This window comes from Argopecten irradians, chromosome 5 (genome assembly GCF_041381155.1).
Source record: "Argopecten irradians isolate NY chromosome 5, Ai_NY, whole genome shotgun sequence".
NCBI lineage: Eukaryota > Metazoa > Mollusca > Bivalvia > Pectinida > Pectinidae > Argopecten > Argopecten irradians.
Genome location: NC_091138.1, coordinates 16,242,189 through 16,261,202, shown reverse-complemented (window position 1 = coordinate 16,261,202; position 19,014 = coordinate 16,242,189). Strand labels below are relative to the sequence as shown.

Here is a 19,014-nt window from a genome sequence, read left to right as displayed (position 1 = left end):
TCAAATTTGCCATTGTCAACAAAATATCTTATAATTACATTCCTAATTTCAGCTTTCCTTCAAATTAGTTTTGATAGTAAGGCCTAAATGTTTACCCAATAACAGTAAATCCTTCTTACTAACTTGCAAAAGAACTTCCAGGGATGGCGCTTTAACAAACTGTTCTACCTGCATAGTAGTCATGTTTATCTAGCTGTTGGTTTCAAATGTAAACTCCAAGTTTAAACACAAATTTTGACAATTTCTAAATTAATTTTTCAAAGTTAGATTTCACAAATTAAATATCGATCTCGGACACGAGCCCCCAATTCTGTTACATTAACGAATAACAGAAAGGAGAAACCAGCAGCTAAATTCAAAACACAATTTAATTATATATACAATATTATACAGAGATGGTTTACAATATCTAAAGTAATTGGTGGTGGTACAAGAGTAGTACGATGATTTAAAGTGTTACTTATCTGTATGCGAATGTCCTGGTATAATCCTTGATCCTTCCAGGTTTCAAATTAACAATAATCACAAATCCACGAGGAAAATGAATGTCCACAGATGATTTGTAAAGTTCCAGGCAATATGAATAAATCCACACAAAGTGTTGTAATAATCCACAGATAAAGTCACAATAGCTCTCCCAATAGAATCTTATATGGCGCTGTACAATTCTTGATATGTCTTATTACAGGTCTCATTACAGTTCTGATTAGCCTTGGACAGCTGGAGTATATATAGCTAAACCGTAATTCAAGAATATTGGAGAACCTTCTACTTCTAGAAATATCTAACTAAAAACAGTAAACAAGTAAACACACATAACTTTCTGGAAATAGATCATTCTAGATCTCTACTTAAAATCAACATGTTTACAAACATATTTGTTTATACATGATTATATTCTAGAAAGTTCTATAACCTAAATCAATGATATGACCTTCATAGGATGTATTGATAAAAAAAGCTATAGGAGTTATCTCCCTTATCTCATAACTACATGTATTTAGTGTCATACATAACACACCCCTCCTTAAAGAAAAGAAAGTTTTCTTGAAAAGGAAACTTTCTTCAAATATTAAGTCATATTTAAATCCTTGATAAAGCATCTGCTAGAATATTGTCTTTCCCTTTGATATGTTTGATGTCAAGATTGTATTCTTGCAAAGTCAAACTCCACCTGAGAATTCTTTGGTTTTTGTTTTTCATTTTCCCCAATGAATGTCAAAGGGTTGTGGTCGGTGAAGACCAACACAGGCACAACTGTAGTGCAGAGATACACATCAAATTGGTTCAAGGCCAAAATCAACGCTAAACATTCTTTCTCAATGGTGGAATAATTTCTCTGGTGTTTGTCAAACTTTTTCGAGAAATAACAAATTGGATGGTCAATTTGTTCAGTACCTTCTTGCATCAAAACAGCACCAACACCTACATCACTGGCGTCAACAAACAGTTTAAACTGTTTATTAAAATCTGGAGCAGTCAGAACTGGTGAGTTTGATAGTATGGCTTTCAATTTCTCAAATGCAGACTTACATTCGTCTGACCAAACAAATTTGACATTTTTCTTTAACAAAGCAGTAAGTGGAGCTGCTATAACAGAGAAATTTTGACAAAATTTTCTGCAGTATTCAGCCATACCAAGAAACCTCATCAGCTCTCTCTTGCCTCCAGGAGCTGGAAAATCTATAATTGATTCTACTTTGGCCTGAACAGGTTTAACCTGCCCCTGTCCTACAACATGGCCTAAAAATTCAACAGTTGCATGACAAAATTCACATTTCAATAAGTTTACAGTCAATTTCATGGTAGTGAGTCTTTCGAAGAATTCACGAATCCCGCGTAGATGGTCTTCCCACGTGTCGTGGTAGTTGATGACGTCATCAATGTATCCATCGCAGCCTTCCAGGTCTGATATCACGCTGTTAAGAAGACGTTGAAATGTTGCCGGGGCATTCTTCATACCAAACGGCATAACTTTGTACTGGTACAAACCTTGCGAGGTTACAAATGCCGACACTTCTTTAGCTCTTTCTGTTAATGGCACCTGCCAATATCCTTTCAACAGGTCAAACTTGCTTACGTACTTGGCTTTGCCAACTTTGTCAATACACGAGTCAATCCTTGGAATTGGATAAGAGTCTGTTTTACTGACAGAGTTTACTTTTCTGAAGTCAGTACAGAACCGGTATGTCTTGTCTGGCTTTGGCACCAGAACACATGGAGAGCTCCATTCACTTTTGCTTGGTTCAATAATATCATTGTCCAACATGTATTGAATTTCTTTCTTTAAGTGTTCTTCTTTCAAAGGATTGACACGGTAAGGATGTTGCTTGACAGGTGGCGCATCGCCTACATCCACGTCATGATAGATAGCATCTGTTTTGCCTGGTGTATCCGGAAACAAATGTTTAAACTCAAGTATCAAATCTTTCAGTTCATTGCGTTCCTTTTCTGATAGATGACACAGTTTCTTGTCCAAGTTCGCGAGCACATCTGAATTCCGTAACTTAACACCACAGTCTAAACCTACATCTTGTACACCACCATCTAAGTCTAATTTACAAATATCAGCTGTACTTTCACTTTGTGATGGTACAGAGGCCAAAGTAGCAATAGGTTGAGAGGTCTTGCTCTCTTCTCTATCTACATATTTTTTAAGCATATTAACATGACATAATTGAGTTTTCTTGCGCCTCCCTGGAGTTTGTACAATGTAGTTAACATCATCGACCTTTTTCTCAACAACATAAGGTCCAAAATATCTAGCTTGCAAAGGCTGACCCGGTATTGGTAATAGAGCCAAAATTTTGTCACCTGGATCAAAACTTCTTGCACGGGCATCTTTATCATACCATGTTTTCATTTTGGTTTGAGTAACGGCCAAATTTTCTTTTGCCAGTTCACATGCCCTTGTCAACCTTTGCTTAAAGTTAGACACATACTCTAAGAGATTCACTTTAGAATCTTCGTCCAAAATTTTGTCTTTCAAAATTTTCAAAGGACCACGTACAGTATGTCCAAACACAAGTTCAAAAGGACTGAAGCCAAGAGATTCTTGTACAGATTCTCTAACGCCAAACAACAACATGTGTATACCTTCGTCCCAATCTCTTTTGTTTTTTAAACAATAAGATCTCATCATATTCTTCAATGTCTGATGAAAACGTTCTAAAGCACCCTGAGACTCTGGATGATAAGCACTAGACTTATACTGCTTGATCTGGAGCTGGTACATGACTTGTTGAAAAATACCAGACATGAAATTCGAACCTTGGTCCGATTGGACAGCTTTTGGAAGACCAACCAATGTAAAGAATTTAACCAAAGCCTTGACTATGTTAGGGGCTTTAATATTCCTGAGTGGAATGGCTTCAGGAAAGCGTGTGGAAGCACACATAATAGTTAAAAGATACTCATTCCCAGACTTAGTTTTGGGTAGAGGACCTACACAGTCTATAATGACTCTACTAAATGGTTCCTCAAATGCTGGAATGGGGTGCAAAGGTGCAACAGGGATTTTCTGATTAGGTTTCCCTACCACCTGACAAGTATGACAAGACCTACAAAAATCAGCCACATCCCGTTTCAACTTGGGCCAAAAGAAGTGATCTAAGATCCTGTTATAAGTCTTGGTCACACCTAAATGCCCTGCCATAGGTACGTCATGAGACAAACTCAGAATATCTTGCCTATACCTCGGTGGGACAACTATTTGATTGACAACCTTCCAGTCTTCCTCGGGAGACACATCAGGGGGGCGCCACTTGCGCATCAACACACCTGACTGACGGAAGTAACAAACCGGGACTTTCTCAGCCTCTTCCTCACTCAAAGCCCGATTACACAATAAGGAGATTTCAGGATCTTTTTCCTGTTCTACTATAAGCTCCTTTCTAGACAAAGATGATTTACTCATCATGTCAGACAAAGAAGTACCCTTGTTAGGAACAACTCTATCACTATCAAAGTCTACAGGATTGCTCAAAAGATCACACTTGCTCCCGACATCCTCTATATCATGAGCCAAGAAAGTGTCACCTAACCCTGGACTATAATGATCCTCAACTACTGCAACATCAGAAACCTTCTTACTCATTGAACGAGTTACAGCACAAGAAGAGAAAATACCAGGAAATTCCTGTTGAATAGTCTCAGCATCATCTGTTTTATCTGGAATACTGGACACTAAGGGATCTACCCTAACTTTCTCTCCAGCCAAGTCATTGCCTAAAATGAGCGACACGCCCTCTATGGGAAGTTCCGGTCTAACACCAATGGTGACAGGCCCAGTAACCAAATCTGACTTTAAATAAACACAATGGAGAGGCACATTAACAAAACCTAACTCTACACCTTGAAGCAAAACACTACTACCAGATGAGGTCTCCTCAGACAAAGGCACTACGCCATCTAATATCAAAGAATGAGAAGCCCCAGTATCTCGCAAAATCTTCACAGGTTTCAAGTTGGTAATATCACTAGTAAGTGAAACAAAACCTTCAGAAAATGAAGGGAGAGTACTTCTCCAAGACACTATCAGACTCTGAGCTCTTAATCTCAACAGACACTTTAGAATCTTCCACAATATCACTAAGTTTCTGACTAGGCTTTGACATAGCTAACACAGAAGGAACTGACTGTTTACGCCTTTGCTCCTTACGCTGGAGAGAATAACATTCAGACATAACATGTCCTACTTTCTTGCAGTAATTACAAACAGGACCAGAAGGAGACCCCACACCTACCCTATCATCTGTTTTAGAAGCAGACTTAGTTTTATCACCTAATTTAGGTTTGTCGTTGGAAGGGCCACTAAAGGTTGGGTTCCTAGGCTGACCAAATTTACTAGTACCTGTGGTACTGTTTTTGTCTTGAGAACTGTTTTTAACAAATGAGCCTTTGTGGGTGAGAGCGTAATCATCAGCCATTGTAGCTGCTTCACTAAGTGTTTCAACTTTTCTCTCATCTAAATGAGTTTTTATGTTTGTGTGGACACAACGTTTAAACTCCTCTATCAACAATAATTGCCTCAATTTACCGAAATCCTCATCAATTTCTTTAGAATCACACCACCTATTAAATAATTGTTCTTTTTCTCTGGCAAATTCTACATGAGTTTGTTCATCTCTCTTTCTCGAGTTTCGAAATTTCTGGCGGTAAGCCTCAGGAACTAACTCATAAGCTTTCAAAATAGCTTTCTTGACTACTTGGTAATTTGAAATCTCATCTACAGATAAAGAAGAATAAATGTCTCTAGCTTTACCAATCAAGACACTCTGAAGAAGCATTGTAAGCTTATCTTCAGGCCATTTCATACTGTCAGCTATTTTCTCAAAATGCAGAAAATACTTGTCAACTTCTTTCTCTTGAAAAGGAGGAACTAACCTAATGTTTCTACTGACATCAAAACCTCTGTTTCCTTGTAAACCCCTAAAAGTTGGATTACTTGAACTGTCTTGAGAAGCTAGTTCTAATTCTTTAATTCTAAGTTCTGTTTCAGCTTGAATTTTTTGCTTCTCTAGCTCTAACATCTGATCTCTCTCTTTTTCTTTTAATTCTTTCTCAATTTCTTTTTCTCTTAACTCTCTTTCTTTGTCTATTTCTTTTTCTCTTAACTCCTTTTCTATTTCTCTTTCTCTCATTTCTTTCTCTATTTGTTTCATTTTCATTTCATGTTCAAGTTCCATTTGTCTAATTTGGATTTCTGAAGTGACTGTTTCCTCTATACTATCTAATGCACTAGAGTCAAATTTGCCATTGTCAACAAAATATCTTATAATTACATTCCTAATTTCAGCTTTCCTCAAATTAGTTTTGATAGTAAGGCCTAAATGTTTACCCAATAACAGTAAATCCTTCTTACTAACTTGCAAAAGAACATCCAGGGATGGCGCTTTAACAAACTGTTCTACCTGCATAGTAGTCATGTTAATCTAGCTGTTGGTTTCAAATGTAAACTCCAAGTTTAAACACAAACACAAATTTTGACAATTTCTAAATTAATTTTTCAAAGTTAGATTTCACAAATTAAATATCGATCTCGGACACGAGCCCCCAATTCTGTTACATTAACGAATAACAGAAAGGAGAAACCAGCAGCTAAATTCAAAACACAATTTAATTATATATACAATATTATACAGAGATGGTTTACAATATCTAAAGTAATTGGTGGTGGTACAAGAGTAATACGATGATTTAAAGTGTTACTTATCTGTATGCGAATGTCCTGGTATAATCCTTGATTCTTCCAGGTTTCAAATTAACAATAATCAAAAATCCACGAGGAAAATGAATGTCCACAGATGATTTGTAAAGTTCCAGGCAATATGAATAAATCCACACAAAGTGTTGTAATAATCCACAGATAAAGTCACAATAGCTCTCCCAATAGAATCTTATATGGCGCTGTACAATTCTTGATATGTCTTATTACAGGTCTCATTACAGTTCTGATTAGCCTTGGACAGCTGGAGTATATATAGCTAAACCGTAATTCAAGAATATTGGAGAACCTTCTACTTCTAGAAATATCTAACTAAAAACAGTAAACAAGTAAACACACATAACTTTCTGGAAATAGATCATTCTAGATCTCTACTTAAAATCAACATGTTTACAAACATATTTGTTTATACATGATTATATTCTAGAAAGTTCTATAACCTAAATCAATGATATGACCTTCATAGGATGTATTGATAAAAAAAGCTATAGGAGTTATCTCCCTTATCTCATAACTACATGTATTTAGTGTCATACATAACACACCCCTCCTTAAAGAAAAGAAAGTTTTCTTGAAAAGGAAACTTTCTTCAAATATTAAGTCATATTTAAATCCTTGATAAAGCATCTGCTAGAATATTGTCTTTCCCTTTGATATGTTTGATGTCAAGATTGTATTCTTGCAAAGTCAAACTCCACCTGAGAATTCTTTGGTTTTTGTTTTTCATTTCCCCAAATGAATGTCAAAGGGTTGTGGTCGGTGAAGACCAACACAGGCACAACTGTAGTGCAGAGATACACATCAAATTGGTTCAAGGCCAAAATCAACGCTAAACATTCTTTCTCAATGGTGGAATAATTTCTCTGGTGTTTGTCAAACTTTTTCGAGAAATAACAAATTGGATGGTCAATTTGTTCAGTACCTTCTTGCATCAAAACAGCACCAACACCTACATCACTGGCGTCAACAAACAGTTTAAACTGTTTATTAAAATCTGGAGCAGTCAGAACTGGTGAGTTTGATAGTATGGCTTTCAATTTCTCAAATGCAGACTTACATTCGTCTGACCAAACAAATTTGACATTTTTCTTTAACAAAGCAGTAAGTGGAGCTGCTATAACAGAGAAATTTTGACAAAATTTTCTGTAGTATCCAGCCATACCAAGAAACCTCATCAGCTCTCTCTTGCCTCCAGGAGCTGGAAAATCTATAATTGATTCTACTTTGGCCTGAACAGGTTTTAACCTGCCCCTGTCCTACAATATGGCCTAAAAATTCAACAGTTGCATGACAAAATTCACATTTCAATAAGTTTACAGTCAATTTCATGGTAGTGAGTCTTTCGAAGAATTCACGAATCCCGCGTAGATGGTCTTCCCACGTGTCGTGGTAGTTGATGACGTCATCAATGTATCCATCACAGCCTTCCAGGTCTGATATCACGCTGTTAAGAAGACGTTGAAATGTTGCCGGGGCATTTCTTCATACCAAACGGCATAACTTTGTACTGGTACAAACCTTGCGAGGTTACAAATGCCGACACTTCTTTAGCTCTTTCTGTTAATGGCACCTGCCAATATCCTTTCAACAGGTCAAACTTGCTTACGTACTTGGCTTTGCCAACTTTGTCAATACACGAGTCAATCCTTGGAATTGGATAAGAGTCTGTTTTACTGACAGAGTTTACTTTTCTGAAGTCAGTACAGAACCGGTATGTCTTGTCTGGCTTTGGCACCAGAACACATGGAGAGCTCCATTCACTTTTGCTTGGTTCAATAATATCATTGTCCAACATGTATTGAATTTCTTTCTTTAAGTGTTCTTCTTTCAAAGGATTGACACGGTAAGGATGTTGCTTGACAGGTGGCGCATCGCCTACATCCACGTCATGATAGATAGCATCTGTTTTGCCTGGTGTATCCGGAAACAAATGTTTAAACTCAAGTATCAAATCTTTCAGTTCATTGCGTTCCTTTTCTGATAGATGACACAGTTTCTTGTCCAAGTTCGCGAGCACATCTGAATTCCGTAACTTAACACCACAGTCTAAACCTACATCTTGTACACCACCATCTAAGTCTAATTTACAAATATCAGCTGTACTTTCACTTTGTGATGGTACAGAGGCCAAAGTAGCAATAGGTTGAGAGGTCTTGCTCTCTTCTCTATCTACATATTTTTTAAGCATATTAACATGACATAATTGAGTTTTCTTGCGCCTCCCTGGAGTTTGTACAATGTAGTTAACATCATCGACCTTTTTCTCAACAACATAAGGTCCAAAATATCTAGCTTGCAAAGGCTGACCCGGTATTGGTAATAGAGCCAAAATTTTGTCACCTGGATCAAAACTTCTTGCACGGGCATCTTTATCATACCATGTTTTCATTTTGGTTTGAGTAACGGCCAAATTTTCTTTTGCCAGTTCACATGCCCTTGTCAACCTTTGCTTAAAGTTAGACACATACTCTAAGAGATTCACTTTAGAATCTTCGTCCAAAATTTTGTCTTTCAAAATTTTCAAAGGACCACGTACAGTATGTCCAAACACAAGTTCAAAAGGACTGAAGCCAAGAGATTCTTGTACAGATTCTCTAACGCCAAACAACAACATGTGTATACCTTCGTCCCAATCTCTTTTGTTTTTAAAACAATAAGATCTCATCATATTCTTCAATGTCTGATGAAAACGTTCTAAAGCACCCTGAGACTCTGGATGATAAGCACTAGACTTATACTGCTTGATCTGGAGCTGGTACATGACTTGTTGAAAAATACCAGACATGAAATTCGAACCTTGGTCCGATTGGACAGCTTTTGGAAGACCAACAAATGTAAAGAATTTAACCAAAGCCTTGACTATGTTAGGGGCTTTAATATTCCTGAGTGGAATGGCTTCAGGAAAGCGTGTGGAAGCACACATAATAGTTAAAAGATACTCATTCCCAGACTTAGTTTTGGGTAGAGGACCTACACAGTCTATAATGACTCTACTAAATGGTTCCTCAAATGCTGGAATGGGGTGCAAAGGTGCAACAGGGATTTTCTGATTAGGTTTCCCTACCACCTGACAAGTATGACAAGACCTACAAAAATCAGCCACATCCCGTTTCAACTTGGGCAAAAAGAAGTGATCTAAGATCCTGTTATAAGTCTTGGTCACACCTAAATGCCCTGCCATAGGTACGTCATGAGACAAACTCAGAATATCTTGCCTATACCTCGGTGGGACAACTATTTGATTGACAACCTTCCAGTCTTCCTCGGGAGACACATCAGGGGGGCGCCACTTGCGCATCAACACACCTGACTGACGGAAGTAACAAACCGGGACTTTCTCAGCCTCTTCCTCACTCAAAGCCCGATTACACAATAAGGAGATTTCAGGATCTTTCTCCTGTTCTACTATAAGCTCCTCTCTAGACAAAGATGATTTACTCATCATGTCAGACAAAGAAGTACCCTTGTTAGGAACAACTCTATCACTATCAAAGTCTACAGGATTGCTCAAAAGATCACACTTGCTCTCGATATCCTCTATATCATGAGCCAAGAAAGTGTCACCTAACCCTGGACTATAATGATCCTCAACTACTGCAACATCAGAAACCTTCTTACTCATTGAACGAGTTACAGCACAAGAAGGGAAAATACCAGGAAATTCCTGTTGAATAGTCTCAGCATCATCTGTTTTATCTGGAATACTGGACACTAAGGGATCTACCCTAACTTTCTCTCCAGCCAAGTCATTGCCTAAAATGAGCGACACGCCCTCTATGGGAAGTTCCGGTCTAACACCAATGATGACAGGCCCAGTAACCAAATCTGACTTTAAATAAACACAATGGAGAGGCACATTAACAAAACCTAACTCTACACCTTGAAGCAAAACACTACTACCAGATGAGGTCTCCTCAGACAAAGGCACTACGCCATCTAATATCAAAGAATGAGAAGCCCCAGTATCTCGCAAAATCTTCACAGGTTTCAAGTTGGTAATATCACTAGTAAGTGAAACAAAACCTTCAGAAATGAAGGGAGAGTACTTCTCCAAGACACTATCAGACTCTGAGCTCTTAATCTCAACTAGGCTTTGACATAGCTAACACAGAAGGAACTGACTGTTTACGCCTTTGCTCCTTACGCTGGAGAGAATAACATTCAGACATAGTATGCCCTACTTTCTTGCAGTAATTACAAACAGGACCAGAAGGAGACCCCACACCTACCCTATCATCTGTTTTAGAAGCAGACTTAGTTTTATCACCTAATTTAGGTTTGTCGTTGGAAGGGCCACTAAAGGTTGGGTTCCTAGGCTGACCAAATTTACTAGTACCTGTGGTACTGTTTTTGTCTTGAGAACTGTTTTTAACAAATGAGCCTTTGTGGGTGAGAGCGTAATCATCAGCCATTGTAGCTGCTTCACTAAGTGTTTCAACTTTTCTCTCATCTAAATGAGTTTTTATGTTTGTGTGGACACAACGTTTAAACTCCTCTATCAACAATAATTGCCTCAATTACCGAAATCCTCATCAATTTCTTTAGAATCACACCACCTATTAAATAATTGTTCCTTTTCTCTGGCAAATTCTACATGAGTTTGTTCATCTCTCTTTCTCGAGTTTCGAAATTTCTGGCGGTAAGCCTCAGGAACTAACTCATAAGCTTTCAAAATAGCTTTCTTGACTACTTGGTAATTTGAAATCTCATCTACAGATAAAGAAGAATAAATGTCTCTAGCTTTACCAATCAAGACACTCTGAAGAAGCATTGTAAGCTTATCTTCAGGCCATTTCATACTGTCAGCTATTTTCTCAAAATGCAGAAAATACTTGTCAACTTCTTTCTCTTGAAAAGGAGGAACTAACCTAATGTTTCTACTGACATCAAAACCTCTGTTTCCTTGTAAACCCCTAAAAGTTGGATTACTTGAACTGTCTTGAGAAGCTAGTTCTAATTCTTTAATTCTAAGTTCTGTTTCAGCTTGAATTTTTTGCTTCTCTAGCTCTAACATCTGATCTCTCTCTTTTTCTTTTAATTCTTTCTCAATTTCTTTTTCTCTTAACTCTCTTTCTTTGTCTATTTCTTTTTCTCTTAACTCCTTTTCTATTTCTCTTTCTCTCATTTCTTTCTCTATTTGTTTCATTTTCATTTCATGTTCAAGTTCCATTTGTCTAATTTGGATTTCTGAAGTGACTGTTTCCTCTATACTATCTAATGCACTAGAGTCAAATTTGCCATTGTCAACAAAATATCTTATAATTACATTCCTAATTTCAGCTTTCCTCAAATTAGTTTTGATAGTAAGGCCTAAATGTTTACCCAATAACAGTAAATCCTTCTTACTAACTTGCAAAAGAACATCCAGGGATGGCGCTTTAACAAACTGTTCTACCTGCATAGTAGTCATGTTAATCTAGCTGTTGGTTTCAAATGTAAACTCCAAGTTTTTACACAAATTTTGACAATTTCTTAATTAATTTTTCAAAGTTAGATTTCACAAATTAAATATCGATCCCGGACACGAGCCCCCAATTCTGTTACATTAACGAATAACAGAAAGGAGAAACCAGCAGCTAAATTCAAAACACAATTTAATTATATATACAATATTATACAGAGATGGTTTACAATATCTAAAGTAATTGGTGGTGGTACAAGAGTAATACGATGATTTAAAGTGTTACTTATCTGTATGCGAATGTCCTGGTATAATCCTTGATCCTTCCAGGTTTCAAATTAACAATAATCAAAAATCCACGAGGAAAATGAATGTCCACAGATGATTTGTAAAGTTCCAGGCAATATGAATAAATCCACACAAAGTGTTGTAATAATCCACAGATAAAGTCACAATAGCTCTCCCAATAGAATCTTATATGGCGCTGTACAATTCTTGATATGTCTTATTACAGGTCTCATTACAGTTCTGATTAGCCTTGGACAGCTGGAGTATATATAGCTAAACCGTAATTCAAGAATATTGGAGAACCTTCTACTTCTAGAAATATCTAACTAAAAACAGTAAACAAGTAAACACACATAACTTTCTGGAAATAGATCATTCTAGATCTCTACTTAAAATCAACATGTTTACAAACATATTTGTTTATACATGATTATATTCTAGAAAGTTCTATAACCTAAATCAATGATATGACCTTCATAGGATGTATTGATAAAAAAAAGCTATAGGAGTTATCTCCCTTATCTCATAACTACATGTATTTAGTGTCATACATAACAATCTTGAAATACCTTCAATTTTGATACAAGATAGTCTAGGGGTATATATAACGTCATTAATAGTAACCCCTGTAGTTAAAATTTATTTCCCCTTTCTCTATCTACAGGGGGTAATGATTGAACACGTAAGGTTCACAAAATTATCGCGAGTCGCTAGGAAATACCTGTTTTTATTCAAAGGGACTACGAAGATTAACACTAGGTTCGTGTTGGTTTAATGCTAACCTTTTCTAGTAGTTATAAACGTAGACATCTACACTTAGTTTTGCACAGTGAACAAGTCATTCTTTTATTAACGACATATAAAGAAAACCCAATCAGCGCAATAATAATATCACAGTAGATTTTGTGACATTTGCCAGATACTTTGATAACATTGAAACCTAGAGCGCAAGGTTTCTGTGATAAAGAAATATACCAACCATATCACTGATATAAAACACAATAAAGAATCAGGAAGTTATATATAGAGTCTGATTCACAACAATTGTACAGGTACGCTCATTATTGTACTGTAACTTATTTCAGGTGTGCAATATACACAAGGAAGTTATTTTACAAGGTAGATAATAATATTTCGACCACTAAGACACCAAGAAAAGGGTCTTTGTTCCAAACAAATTAAATATTGACAGAAAAATTACTTTCCCCATTCTCGATATTCTAGGGGTTACTGATATGGTGCTGTCAAATTAGAGAGTTTTCGTAGTTTGAATAAATAATACCGGGTACACTATATTAGTATACTGAGATAAGAAAATTACCTTCTATAACCTTCGCATGTGTTTGAATAAACAATATATATACTTTTAAAACGAAAGGACCATCTTACCTGTGATTGATGACGTTTTCTCTTTCCTATTTTCTGTATTTCCGTGGATGTGTATGACAATAATAAAAAGAGGAATATCACTGATAAGATTAATTGACTGATTTACGACATGAATAAAACATATAAACGCATTACGTGTGTATGATATATAAGCGCGATAATCAATATATGCTATGTTTGATAGATATCAAGATAACATCGTCATTTTAAAGCGCCAATAAATTCCTATATTTATTCCGGATACATATCTAATAATTTAATGTTCCGACGAAGAAGTTTCACAAATTTTCTAGTGTCAAATTAAGACTATTCCTGCAATGTCTTTAATGTCATCGCTTTACAAAATGATCCATTTGTTTTGAAAAAAACTGTCATTAATGAAGTCTTTAAAACATAATGTAAATCAAAAGATATCTTAAGTATTATATCATTTTCCGTTATACTCACCACACAGGGTCAGACTGTACTTCAGGTATCTACAAATAGAACATAATGGTCTGATATCTGATTAAATTTGGCAGAATAATTATTCCGTTATGAAATTGAGTCATTTCCTCTGAAGTAATCCATTAGACATTGCTTCCTGTTCGGGAATTCTTTTACTTACAGTGATATCATATCAAGAGGCCCAAAGGACCTGTTGCGCCAGATTTTCGAAAAATAATAACATAATATGTGTTTTCTTACTTTGTTTGTGGCAATAATAGCTCTACAGGGCTAACGTTTTTGTTATTCAATATGCGACGTTAAATAAAAATCATTCTATCCTGTATCTGTACTTTACTACACATGATATAACAAATAATGAAGACCGCAAACACAAATACGGTCCTTTTAGTTTATTTCACTTTCTTCTTCATTTTCAACAAAATTTGAAATCTTTCTTTGTTGAGGTTTTTCTATTCGATTGATAAAATGCTAAAAAAGGTAGCATTGGCTGCCATCTACCAATGAATCTCCTGTCTAATACTATTACACCTGTTTTTATACTTCAATGATCTACTTTTCTGTAGACCATCTAGTTTTCGCGTTTCACAAGATTACATTTTGCGTATTTCGCGGGCAAATAAAAGTAAATCCATAGAATAGATCGCAAAATTTAATCGTCGTGAAAAAGGCATTAGGCATGCAGACGCGTATTTAATTAAGCCGAAAACAAGTTAGTTTACAATAATCAAAAGAAAATAAATCATTAACATTAAAGTACACGTATACAAGCTATGGTGCATTTGTATTACGAAATGAAAAAAAAAAACAAAAAAAACAAAAACTTATGAACATGTTGTATGTTTCAATCCTTTTATAGGTAGGTGATATCCCGGCTTGTCAAATTTACAATAAGGGTATAGAACTGGTTAATCAGCCTACTAAATATACTACTTAACATGGTAGGAAGCCTTATCAGAAACATCCGGGTGTAACAAGAAACATATTATGTATACAAGATTGCTGAAGGATATATCACAGCTGGCACAGAGCGGAGATAACATTGCATGTTACAAGAGGATATAAGACTTGAAATTACTACAAAAGCAATATCGCTTCACGTGAAATTTACATGACAAAAATTTTTGGGGAAAAATTCACGTGAAATTCACTTTTTTTTGTCCCGGATCACGTGAAATTCACGTAATAGAGCCTGTCTTTTTTAATTCACAGTTTAAAATACCCAGAAATTCCAGAGTGTATTTAGCTGGATGTTAAGGGCCTTTTTATGTTTGATATTCTATCAATATACTTATTGACTTATATCAACTTAATCAAGAGTATATATAATATTAACATAACTACGTGAACACTACATATGTAGGTAAATTATAACCTGAGCTACCAGGCAATGTATTACTTCAGAGCTGACAATGGAAGTTAAAAATACGAGAATGTAAAATAAAAACCCTTGATCACTGGGTGTTCTATATTTTTAAAACCAGTCAGGTCTCTTCTGGTGCATATCATTAGTTATCTTTTATAAACTGAGCTTTATATATAGGTCATATTACACAGACTCCAAAAATAACAGCATAGATGTTATGAACTAGAACACACATCACTTGTGGAGTTACCTGTAGATTAACACGACATTGTGATGGTATTATCTCGCAGTCATATTGATTTCATACCTTTATATATATATATATATATATATATATATATATGTATACTGTATTTAAAGCGTATTCATTTCTACCGGTATAAAACAAAAAAGTGTTGGCCATCCTCTTTTTACACTTTGGAATTATGACAACGTAAACGCGGTAGAATAGAGCTAAAATATTGTGCGCTACCAGCCTAAATTATAAAATAAATCTGGCAGATGTTTGATAAATGATGACATATAAACGTTAATCAGGTATGATGGGCTAATTGACACTTGTAGTACCACTCAGTAACATAAAAAATATGTATCTTTGATTTGCCTCTGCTACAATGAGATAAAGAGTATATTTAACTTAAATTACTGAACGATTAATGACAAAGAAATGTGGTAGTTTTATAGAATCTCTATCTAGAAAACCCTTATATCATTTCCATAGGGAAAAGTACGACAACATACGATACGAAATTTTATATCAAGAGGTTATGGCTTACCAATGAGGAGCCGAATAAACTGTGAGCGATTTATGTGTTATGAAAAATACAAACGTGACTGGACAACAGTCGCAAGTAAAAGTTTTTTTCACAGGGTATGCACTTACCTCTATCAGATTGGCTTTGATTATCATTAACCTTTACACAACAAATGTTCTCCGGTGTGAAATGTATATCTATTAAGTCCTTGTAACTATGTACTTCCTGGTCTACTATATTTTATGAACTTTCTGGAAACAATCAATTTGGCAAGGCGTCTAGTTTCATTTGTATGGTCTGTGGTTAAGGGAAACCCTATTAATGTTCCTTATTTGGCATAGGACAAAACTCAGGGGTTGGCGAGTAAGCTTTAAATAGAAATTTTGCAATAATCTGTTTGTGTTACAGCATATCATCGACCTGCTTTGAACGAAATACCGCCGTGTCCAATAACAGTCACATGGGCACGGATATTTACCTTATATGTAAAACTCACGACTCTACAGCATATTGCTCAAGGACTCCCGGGTCTGTAATAATTGTTTATAAAGTTATAGACTCGTATGATTTAAGATTCGGTAAGGAAGTGATAGAGTACTGCGAAATGACATCGACAGCGTGAAATGCAATACTTAAGCGGTATTTTGTAATATATTCCTAAAACATATAGAGTACAATGTGGTACAATATACTTGATAACTACAATCACGATGGCTTCAGATCTTCAGACCTTCATGTTGCAACAGCATTTACTCAAATTGTTTGAGATGTTTTGTAACTGGAGCTCGGACAGGATACAATGCATCGTCTTGTTTTCTAAATGGAGTGGATAGCTTGGAATATATTGACCTAGAGTTATAATCTAACATAAATGTACATCGAGATGTCGCTAAAGCAATTATTTTAAACATCTTGCAACTGGTGTTTACGGTTTAGGTGTTCTTCAGTGGACTTTGCGATATCTTATAACTATAACGATCGTTCAAGTTATTCCAATATTACTAGTCAAGCAGTTATTCTGTGCATCTTATAATTAAAGCGATGACACGAGATCAGATCTACCCGGACCGATGGTTGGGTCTACATCGTGTTGGCGTGTGAGCACTTGTTACAAAGAAGAAAGTTTGAATTGTGTTTCTAGTAACAGGACAAAAACAGAAACAATGCTAAACTTCCACTTCACACAGCCCTACAAAAGGGTGTCATCTGGATTTTCTTTTGCAAAAATATCCTGTTATATGTACACAAAACATCTGTGGCCTCTCTTAGTCAAATTTCAACCTAATGGAATTCGAAAACATAGGAAAAACGGATAAAAGAATTCCTAAAAAATTGGAAACAACGAGTGGAAGTCAATGGAAATTCATGTAATAGGTCGAAAGTCACAAACGGAGTCACCAAAGGTATGTGTACTGATGTCAAGCCGCTCAAGTCAATCATCTGCATCAATGACCTTCTAACCGTTTGACGATAAAAATAAATATATGGCCTTGGTAACCGACTAAACTAACTATAAAATTAGTCGAAGAGAAGGCTGGTGAAATTTAATGCTGGTAAATAATGCAAAGCTGTCTACATTGGTCGTCAAAATACCAAGAACAAATGTAATATGAATGGAGAAGAATTGCAACAAAATAAGCATGCGAATGATTTGGGGGTAGTTTTTGATCGTGACCTTAAATTCAGTCAATATGTTGCAGGGAGTGTGAAGAACGGAAACAGGTTATATATATAGTTAGTCAAAGCCCCTTATTCGGCCATATTTATTTACGTTATGGCAGTGTGGAATCTACTGTACAGAAAGAGCTAGCTGTATGAGAACAGCAAATCTGGCCCCTCAAATAACCTTTAACAAAATCCTACGATCATTACCATGTAAGTACTTTTTCCATAAAAACTTAGCCAACGGCGACGCCGACGCTAATTAAAAGGAGATTCCATAATTAAGCTTTCTTCTCTTCGATAGGAGAGTTATAAAGACGAAAATGTTATTGAAAAAGTAAAAACGGCGACCAACGAAAATATGTAGACCTATTAAAAAGTACCCAGAAAGATTATATCATCTAGGACTACAATTTATGCAATACAGAGGATGTGAATGAGTCAGAAAATAATGTTTGACATGACGAAAAACAACCGGGCAATGGGGAACAGCTTCGGCAACCGCACTCCAGACTAGAGTGTCTTAACAAATCATTTAGTGTGGGAGTGGTGAAAGACTGGAATCCGATACTGAATCATGTAGCAAGTGCAACACTGAACGAACTCCTTAACTTCAGCCCCGACTACAATTACAGTACTGGTGCAACACTTGAACATATAAGGGAATACACAGAAAACAAGCGATGCTATTATATTTATCCATGTGCCTTTTTACTATGACAAGATTGCATAGAATGTTGTAACCAAAGAACTGAAATTCATAGACATTAACCATGCGCAACTCAAACTGCATCGATACAAATCAAATCAAGGTGGTTAAGAATCGTCCAGCTTAATTAAGCAGACGGAGGTGACAGAAATCCTCTCAATCTGATATAGTGACCACATGCATGATCATAACACACACAGAAAACCTGCTCACTGTTCACGATCATCTGTATTTGTTATAGTGTAAACTGCCTTGTATTTTTTACTTTACACACTGAGAGAATACCCGGCGAAAAGGCAAAATATTCGCCGTGAAGTCTGTGATATTCAGGATATCATATATCACAGGACTATTTGTAGGTGGGTATTTTGAAAAACAAAATCTTAGACTAATAAAGAAAGAAATACATGATGGTATCCCATATACTACAGATGAAGGAATTCCCGTGTCGCAAATGCAAACCTATGAAAATGAACCCAAGAAGTGGACGATTAAGAAACTGTTGATCAAACTTGGATTTCTTATTTCAAAACCTAAATGGAAATATTTCAACGGAATATGGAAGAGCAAAGGTGGAAAAAAGAAGTTTTGTATGTAAGTTTTAGTTTAGGGTTCGACTACGCTAATTCCTGAATCAAATGGCAGAGCGGTCACAGCATCATTCTACAAAAACGTTCCATCTCATATTTGCCAAAATTGTATACTTCAAAGAGTTCTTATGTTTGATTGACCACTTCAAGGTTTGTTCAGGCCATTGGTGAAACCTTGAAG

General features: G+C 36.0%; 1 protein-coding gene across 6 annotated transcripts in view; it reads right to left on the bottom strand.

Annotated features, from left to right (window-relative positions):
* The window catches only part of LOC138323008 (TNFAIP3-interacting protein 1-like), a 56,021-nt gene extending 39,850 nt beyond the window's left edge, over positions 1 to 16,171 (bottom strand). For all 6 annotated transcript variants that reach the window (XM_069267314.1, XM_069267319.1, XM_069267315.1 and 3 more), the window contains exons 1-3: positions 16,001 to 16,171; positions 13,752 to 13,780; positions 13,305 to 13,337 (exon numbers count right to left, since the gene is read on the bottom strand). The gene's annotated coding sequence lies outside the window, so the exon portion shown is untranslated. The remainder of the gene's footprint in view (positions 1 to 13,304; positions 13,338 to 13,751; positions 13,781 to 16,000) is intronic.
* Between the last annotated feature and the right edge of the window lie 2,843 nt (positions 16,172 to 19,014).